The 9,497-nt window shown below is 36.1% G+C and overlaps 1 protein-coding gene across 1 annotated transcript in view; it reads right to left on the reverse strand.

Moving 5' to 3' along the window:
• The window catches only part of LOC141633514 (ferritin-3, chloroplastic-like), a 43,168-nt gene extending 35,471 nt beyond the window's left edge, over nt 1-7,697 (reverse strand). The window contains exon 1 of the mRNA XM_074445971.1: nt 7,371-7,697. The gene's annotated coding sequence lies outside the window, so the exon portion shown is untranslated. The remainder of the gene's footprint in view (nt 1-7,370) is intronic.
• Nucleotides 7,698-9,497: the final 1,800 nt, after the last annotated feature.

A 9,497-nucleotide genomic window follows, 5' to 3' on the forward strand; every position in this document is an offset into this window, starting at 1 on the left:
CGAATCCTATACGCACCCCTTACCACCTTGTGAAGATGAGAAGCTGCTTTATGAAGAAAGATCGAGATGAAGACGTTTTTTTATTGATTATGATGATTTTTTTTGTAATTCTCCAATCGCAAAGTTCGTACTATGTACTACCTTTACGATTGCGGGAGGGTAATAGGATATTAAGCCCATTAGAGCCGTCTATCATTAGGGTAAGTTATGAGTTACGGTGGCTACCGTCTAGGGTTTAGACTAATGTGGTTTACTATATAATCGTCATCTATTCAATGAGATACACAACTCAATAATACAATTACGTTTATGAAATATTCTCTCCTCTATAATCTTATCAACAAGAATCCTAATTGATCATGTCAAACCTAAAAATATTTTACAAGAGTTATTACTAAATTAACTTGAACAAAAATTTCTACAAGACTATCAAACTCCTCTTCCCCGGCCCTCCTAGTAGAAATAAAATATTCCCTCCTATTCAATTAGTTGTTTATGCTCATTAAAATATTCCTTACAAAAGAATAAAAATATAAGCATCTATTATAATCAAAGGCAATTCTAGAGTTTCAATAATGAGGGTTCGAGTTTGACTTGTACTACTTTACTCATTGTAGTACATTTTTGACAATTCTACCTTTCCCATGTAGTGCATCTAAAGAAAAGGAAAAAGAAAAAAAGCACCACAAACTAATTGCAGTACACACAATCAACCCCACCACCAAGTCCAACCACAACCCATAAACCCGTTGTCAGATCTCGAGCGGCTGACGACTGACGGCGGGCCGCCAAGGCAAGCCACACCATCCCCTCGTTAGACCACCTGTTCCCATCCCTACTTACGCACATGCATCCACGACTACCGAGCTCCCTCACTCCGCCCCTCGCGGACGAAACCTCACAATCCGTCTTTACTCGGCGGCCCTCTTCACCCTCCCCTTCACCGGCGACGGCACAAACTCCACCTCCCTTCATGGACAGCAAAGTTGTCCTCCTTCCCCTACTAGCCTACCTCCTCTCTCTTGCTGCACAACTGAGCCCACGATATTCCCTCTCGTTACGCTCTATCTACGCTGCCTCCGTCTACGCAGCCTTTCCTCCGCTGTCCCCTACCCAAGCCACCAGGGACCACCACCAACAATCAATCTCTTTATAAAAATCGGTTTTCAAGAAAAACTAACCCTAAATTAAAAAAGAAAATCCTAAAAAAACAATAATTTGATTCATAGATTTGTATTAACAAATTAAACAGTTTTAACTCAATTTTTGTCTATAGTAAAAGAAATTTGATTAATGGGTAAAAAACTAGTGAAAATAACTTATGTTTTGTTAATTATGTTCATTATAAACAAACAATGTTAAGAGTCATAAAATATCTCCTTAAAATGATCATATGGAGTATTTTCTATACTCGGTAAAATTGGTTTCATTTAATTAAGGGACTTGCTAAATTCTCCACATGATTTTACTAAATACCGCACTAATATCCCGTCTTTCCCGACTTTACCCCTCCCATATCCACCACACAATCCTAAACTAATTTAGAATAGAGAGAAGGGAGAACACCAATGTGTGACAGCCACAAGCAGGGACATGGACCAACGGCAATGACGCGGGCCCACTGACACCAGCGATAATTTGGGTGCACAGGACACAGGCGACAACTCGACTGTAGACTACTAGTTCGACGCCCTAACGACTACAGTTGGGCCCACATACCCTAGGCAGCCGGTTCGACCACTGGTTCGACGCGCTGACGACTATAGCGTGGGATCAAGGATATAAGACGACGGTGACGAGTGTAGTTGGGCCCAAAGACCACGGCGATAACTCGATCATAGACTACCGGTCGTTCGACACGCAGGTGTTGAAAATGGGGGAGGGAAGTTGGGTAAATGCGCGGCCATACGGGGGATGGGGAGGGTGATGCAGTCGATGACTTGATGGCCGATGGTGCCGGGATGAGTAAGGGGGAATAGGGCTGAGGTGAGGGGCGGTCAGGGTGGTGACTCTTGAGGGAGATGAGGGTTGGGGGAAGAGGCTGTTAGTTTTAGGTTTTATATTAATTTTTTTAATTTTTTTTTTTGTTAGAGGAAGGGTAGGAAAGGAATAAATTGACAAATTGTGTAGGATATAGTAAAAGCTTGTGTAGGATTTAGCAATTACGTTAATTAATTACGCATGCTAAAAAAATGGAAGATAAAAGTTTTATAAAATTATAGGGAACGAGTGCATGATAAAAATGAAATACATAGAGTAATTTATACGGTCAAATATCAAAAGAAAATCCCAAATTTAGAGGAGTGGAAAGGAAAAATAAACGGGCAGACTAAAAAGATAAAATGTAAAATAAAAAACTTTCAAAAATATGAAAAAAAGAACATTTAAAAGAGAAATATGGGAAAAATGCATATGATGGGAATCGAACCCCAAATTAGTAGACACTACTTGATGTTTTTATTGCTTTTTACTTGACATAAGTTTTACATATATTTTCTAATGGTCGGTCAATTGAACCTAGACCTGTCAAAACATGACCCAACCCGACTCAACCCAATGTTTAGGGGCAAAGACCCGTAAATCTTGACTCGCGTCCTGAAATAACTCAAACCCGAAATGACTCATTATTTTAGGGTCGAAAGCCAACCCGACCCGTTCGACCCGATGGGTCAATAATAAATCAAAATATTATTAAAATATAAATATTTTAAATTATATTTGAAATAATAGATATAAAATTAATTATTTAATTATTTTATAATTAAAAATTAATTTAAAAATCAATTTTATATAACTTTTATATTATTAAATAATAAAATAAATATTAAAATAATTTTATTTCTATAAATTTCATAATATAAGTACAATAAATAATCAATGTGATCATATTATTAATAATGGGAAATAATAAATACGGTTTAATTTTAAAAGGTACAGTATGTTTTTTAGTTGAAAATTGATAAAATAAAAGATGTCATAAACTATTTTCTGAGCCGTATTCTAACCTTAACCCGACCTTAGACCTGTATGACCCGACCCGTGACGCAACCAATCCGCCAAGTCTAATTGAACCTCATTAACTCCCATTAAAAATGCCACAAATTGAGTAGAATGGGGTAAAAAAATTTATTCAAATGATCTTGTCCTCCCCATCTATCAACACAAATGCTATTATCTACACTGAGAAATTGAAGGAGATGAGCTAGGTTTGAATAAAGAATGTTGCTTTATTTTATTTTGATTTGATGAAAAAGGTAGTGGTCTTTAATTTAAATTCCCTTCGTGGAATTGATTTGAAGAGTTGGTGAAGGCAGGGGCGAATCTACAGGAACCCTCACCCCCATTAATTTTAGAAAAAAATAAATTAAAATAGTTATAGCAATAGGGCGCCACCCTAATTAAAAAATGGAAAAAAGAAAACATATTAAACTGACTATTCATTTTAGCGCGAAACACATTTGGGTAAAATTATAATATCATTAGGAGAATTATCTTATCTCTTAGATTTATCGATTTCAACTACTTCGATGTTAATACAGGTATACTTGTTTGATGCAAATTGTGGATTGCTTTTAACACTGATTGATTGATTGTTATAGTAAAAAAAAGGATTGATTGATTGTTCAATACTTAACATTAACTAGGATCGGAGTGTTGAAATATGTGTCCTCCGACAATAATGCGATCACAACTGTTGATCATGATGATCACATATTTAAGTCTCATTATAAAGAATACAATTGGGAAGTAATATTTTTACTGTCAACTGATCAACATATATCGGTAATGATTGGCTGACTAGAGTTTGACATTACTGTCGTGCGACGGTGGTGATCAGTTGATCCCCTAGGTCATACCTATAGGGCAACACTCTTAATTGATCATTTAATTAATCGTATAACGTTACGAGTTAATTAAATTACTTGAAAATTGACGGACGATTTTGGAAGTAAAATTTACGTATCACATTGAAATTTGATTAAATGAGATACGGTCTGAGTAATTGAATTGTATCATTACTCAGATGAAATTATTGTTTAAGGAAACAATTAAATTTGAATGAATTATTATAAATACAATTTATTGTGATTTATAATTGGAGAAACATTTTGGTACAAGTAATTATGAATTACTAAGTCGATTTTTGTATATGACGTATTTTATTAATACGTTGATTTTTAATATGTTAAAAATACATAACAAATTATGTAACATATGACATGTGACATATTGACAAATTTGACAAAAATAAAATGGGTTCCATTTTATGAAGGTACCGAAATTAGGGAGGATTAGGCTAAATATTGTGTTGTTTAAATTAGTGGAAAACATAATCATTCACTAATAGCCTAGCCATGCAACCCTAGTTTGCATTGTGAAGATAAACAAAGGCATGCATTGGCTCCCCTCCACACCTCCTACCCGGTTTTACCACAAGAAAAGGCAAAGGGTTTTTGTCTTATATTTTTTATATACACTACATGCATGAGTGTGTATTATTCATTCATACTAACTCATCTAAAAATAAGAATTTTTAGAAAGATAAAATACTTCCTCTCCTCTCCTCTCTCAACCGGTTTTTGGGAGATTTAAAACCAAATTATTTTGGGTCAATTTTCATACAAAAATTAATATTATCTAGTATTCATAGTATTAATTTTATTAAGAGTAAGCTTTGGGTATAAATCCTTGGGAGAGATCCTACACTTGGGTCTTTGTTCATTCAAAAGGAAAGCTTAAGAACAAGAGAGAAAGGTGATCTCTCTTGTGCCCATTTGAACCGAAAATCCAATGTAAGAATGGATGTTTCTTCCTTATTTTGTTTATTTGTTTGCATGCATAAGATCATTAGTTAATTTTATGACAAATTAAATTAAAACATATATGAGTATGTTAAGTATATAGATCTACTTTTCTTTCACGGAGTACATCATAGGAAGGAAAATTTGGATTGATTTGATGTGTACTTTCAGATTGGCAGCATGTTCATCGTCATTGTTAAGTTTATCATCATCATCACTAATTATCATACATCTGAACATCCCTTGCGGAAACGCATACTCCGCAACATAATTTTGCTTCTAGTTTTTGGCGGCACAATCAAATCACCATAGAAATTTAATCAGCATCTCACAAATTTCATGGAAAGTGGAAAGATGGTGCATCAATCTTATTTGAATTATTGTGAAAATAAATTTATAAATTGAATTTCTTAAAACACCTTTCATTGTTAATTATTTTAAAATTCAAATTTTGGAGGAGGGGAATGAAAATTTATGTATAATTTACCTTAACGCCCTCGGTGGTACTCAAAATGAGTTTTTTTTTTTTTTTTTTTTTTTTTTTTTTTTTTTTTTTTTTTTTTTGACTCGCTTGTTTTTGACATTCTTATTAATTAGTATTGGTATCTGGACTCGTTCGGGCTACCTTAATTTAGCATTAAAATTATTTTTAATTGAATAAAACTACTTTAAAGTTGCATAACTCATAAATTTATCGTTAATATATTTTTGTATGACATATCTTAAAATTACGATGAAATAAATTACTCTCGCTATTAATATTTTTCTTAAATCGATTGATTAGATAATTATTCATATATATACCTTCTTTTGTTGTTAGTATTGTTACTTTTATTTCATTCGTTATTACTACGGTTACTTTCACTACTCTCACCGTAATTATTGCTACTTTCACTAATGTCGCATTAATATTGATAATTTTACTATTCCCGTTGTTACATCTATTACTTTCACTACTCCCGCTCGCTGCTAATATTGTTACTTTGACTATTCAAATGAGTGATTACTAACATATTACTATATCCAATGTTACTACAATTTTTTTCACTAGTAACAAAACTACCAATTACTTTTACTATCATATTACTATATCGACCGAGATTTTCATCATACTATTAATAACGTTATTTTACCCGTATTTAGACATAATATAACATTAGAAATATATATAAATAAAAATATTGCCAAAAAACCTTGTAAACAAAAATCAACCGCGACTAGTAATTTTGGTCCACGACAAGTGGTTCGGGAGCGATTCCGTGAAACCGCGATCGCAACCGATACCAACATTTAAACTCTGGCACCCACCATCCGGCAACCGTCACCTCCATTTCATAAATCCTAGATTTGTCACTGGGCGAAAGAGAAGAAGATTTATAGGATCATAATCCTTGTTGTTGAAATGAGTGAGAATAAAAAAAATAAAAGAGTAAAGGAAATAAATAAAAGAATAACTAATATATCAAAGTGTCTTGCTTGTGACAGGCTACCGGAAGACCTCTCACAAAAAGGGAGAGTTGACAAGGTGGGGCACCCCCATGTGCTTTCCGCTCACCTCTCAATGGGTATTTTGTGAGAGAAAACGGTATTCGTCACAAGCTTGTGACGAATATCGCCCGTTTTCAATGAGATTTTGTGTTAATATATAGTGAAGGAGAAACAAATAAACAATGAAAATTCTTTTCATAGTCTATTTCTCTCTTGCATAACAATGTGAAGTTAACGTCAAGAGTGACGGAAGTGAAGTATGAGGTCCTTAACCGTATTAAATAAAAGTTGAGATCCTTAACAGAAAAAAGTGTGAAAATTTACGTCCTTATCTTATGATTAGCACCCTCTTTTTAAATCCATATTAGGAGTATGTTTTAGTCACCTCCCTCCATATTAGTCTCTACTCCGTCTTGTTCAATTAATTATATGAAGTACCTTTTATTTTTTTTGCGAGGTTTATTTTAATCGGACATACTGTACAAAATTAGCTGAATGGAAGAATTAATTAACACTAAATTTATTCGATTTGTATAGTACGGATGAGTATATTCTTTGTAGCCATTTGTAACATTATTGTCAGTAAACCTCTTACATCATCCATGCACAACTAAACCAACGGACGGGTTTATCGTTTATCAATATGACATTTACGGAAGGACACCACGTAGTGTCTACGTGGAGCAATAAATTTTCTTCTAGGAAAAGCGGGAGGTTCATTACCTTCTAAGTGGTCCAGATTTAATTCTAGATCGATCGATCGATCGAATGATTGTATATTGACTGAAATGAAATTACGTAAGACATCATTCGTAGACGAAAGATGATCCTCTTCTGTCTACGAGTGTCTTAGGTAACAAACATGGAATGAACTATTACTACTCCGTAGTTTACTATTTATAATAACAAGTTGGTCAATTTAGAGACTGATTTTAGTTTATCTCATCATAAGTCGAAATCAAAGACTCGATTTCAAAATGTTAAGTAACATAGTCACCTTTAAAAAAAAGTCAACATTAGTGAACTTAGTAAGTCTCATAAAAGACGGTCTGAAAAAAGAGTGAGAAAAATAGTTCGTACTTGATTTGCTTATTAATAGCAGATTCACTGTCATCAACAAAATTTTGACGAGCGAGTGAAAGCTGTTGAAGAATAGGCGTTGTCAAATTATTAGTCTTAACCTCCTCAAACGGCTGGAACACAATCCCCGTCACCGGTCCACCATTTTGAATCGCAGCCACTACTGCCAACCCATTACTCTTCACCTTTCTCCTCCTCACTCCAATGCCGAACCGGGACGGTTTGAGTGACCGGGGTGGGTATGGTGCTGAAGAGTGGAGCTCCTAACATCAGCATTTCTTAGTTTGTTTGAGGGGTAAAATAATAATGGGAAAAGTGGAAATGGTGAGGAGATGAGAGGAAAGCAGGGGATATATATATAGGAGATAGACGAGTGTGTGACTTGGATTCGGGAGTGGTTTGGACCGTTGGATGAGATCATAACGTGGACAGTGGACATAGTGGTGGAGTTAGGGAGGGCTAGCAGTAGCGGTTGCTGTAACACCCCCTCATACCAAGGTACCTTACCAGGACTACCCCAGCATGAAAGGTTGTTACCATCTCGGTTGCCCGAGGTTAGTATATATATCAAAAGCAACAGTCCAAACACATTTATTAATGTACGGTAATTATAAAAGTTATATAGTCTCCAAAATCTAATAAACGAATTATCCAAATGGCAACAACTACCAAAATAATAACTAAGGCTCGTGATGGTGTCTTCTAATCCAGCGTGGTGACTCTCCCATGACTGCCCCAAGCTCAATAAATGTATCACCTGTCACAATCTGCTCACCATCCCCGAATGGATCACCGCAGGTTTTACAAAACAACAACACGGGGTCAGTACTACTCAATCAATATAAAACAACAAACATTACCACCAGCTGATCATCGATCTCACACAGTAACCGACTACACACCGAAGTGTGTAGCCCTGCCAGATTACCCATCGCAACAGGTAATCCTCGCCACCAGTGGGTGACCGCAGCCCATCCCCACCTAGTCCAGCTCATCAACGAGCGACTAACCATCCCTGTCCTTTAATGTTCACATCCCCTCCCGTGACGGGTTCCACGGAGGTCGAACTAGGGTGTGAAGCCACTCCCGCAAGTGACTCCACCACAATCACAATCACATGACATCACAGCCATCTCAATCCCCTCACACCAACATCGTCACAACAATCTCCCTACTCCGATGATCAACAGATAACAATAATCACAACAAACATGTCTTACAAAGAACAGTAAACCGAGTAGGGAAACCCTACCTTTTCGCAATCCGATATGCACTACTCAATCATACATTATGCATAGCAATTACCACATCGTCACCTACAACAATTATAATCAACAATCAACACACATATAATGACCAAACCCTAAACCCCCAAATTAACCCAAAACAATAATTAGGGCAAAACCCTAAAAGACAACTTAATGAGACTCATGAAATCAGAGACTTACCGACATGATCGACGCAAGGCAAGATTCGTTAGACTCACGAACAATCCACGCAAATGAGAGGGAGATTTGGAGAGGATTAGAGTTACGTTGTGTAGTTTAGGTTTTGTAAAATGTTTTAGAAACTGTAAAATGCGTCTCAATATAACTCTAATCCTTTCTAAATCAACCGCGGAAAATATTACCCGTCAGACCGGATACTCGGTCGAGTATAGAGTATACTCGGCCGAGTATACTCGGCCGAGTATCCTCTACTCGGTCGAGTATTACCCATACTCGGCCGAGTATTCCTGGGCAGTAGCCAAACAGAATACCCAACACACTTTACTCGATCGAGTAGGCCATACTCGGTCGAGTACCTGCCTATAAAATCCGTAGTGTTACAATCTTCCCCCCTTAAAAAGAACTTCGTCCCCGAAGTTCCAACCCAACCTATAAAACATGAACACCTAACACTAGCTCCACTATCCACGCTTACTAGATGACATATCCTCTCGATATTGACTCCATAATATTATAAAATAACCACAATTTAACGTTGCCAACCTTGTCTCACTTCCATAACACTCACTAGCAACTCAATACCAAGACAATCCACAAACAAGATCAACCATCGAAACGGAATGTTACATTCTACCACTTTTAAAAGGAACTTCGTCCTCGAAATTTACTCACACTCATC

The sequence above is a fragment of the Silene latifolia genome, chromosome Y, assembly GCF_048544455.1.
Source record: "Silene latifolia isolate original U9 population chromosome Y, ASM4854445v1, whole genome shotgun sequence".
Classification (NCBI taxonomy): domain Eukaryota; kingdom Viridiplantae; phylum Streptophyta; class Magnoliopsida; order Caryophyllales; family Caryophyllaceae; genus Silene; species Silene latifolia.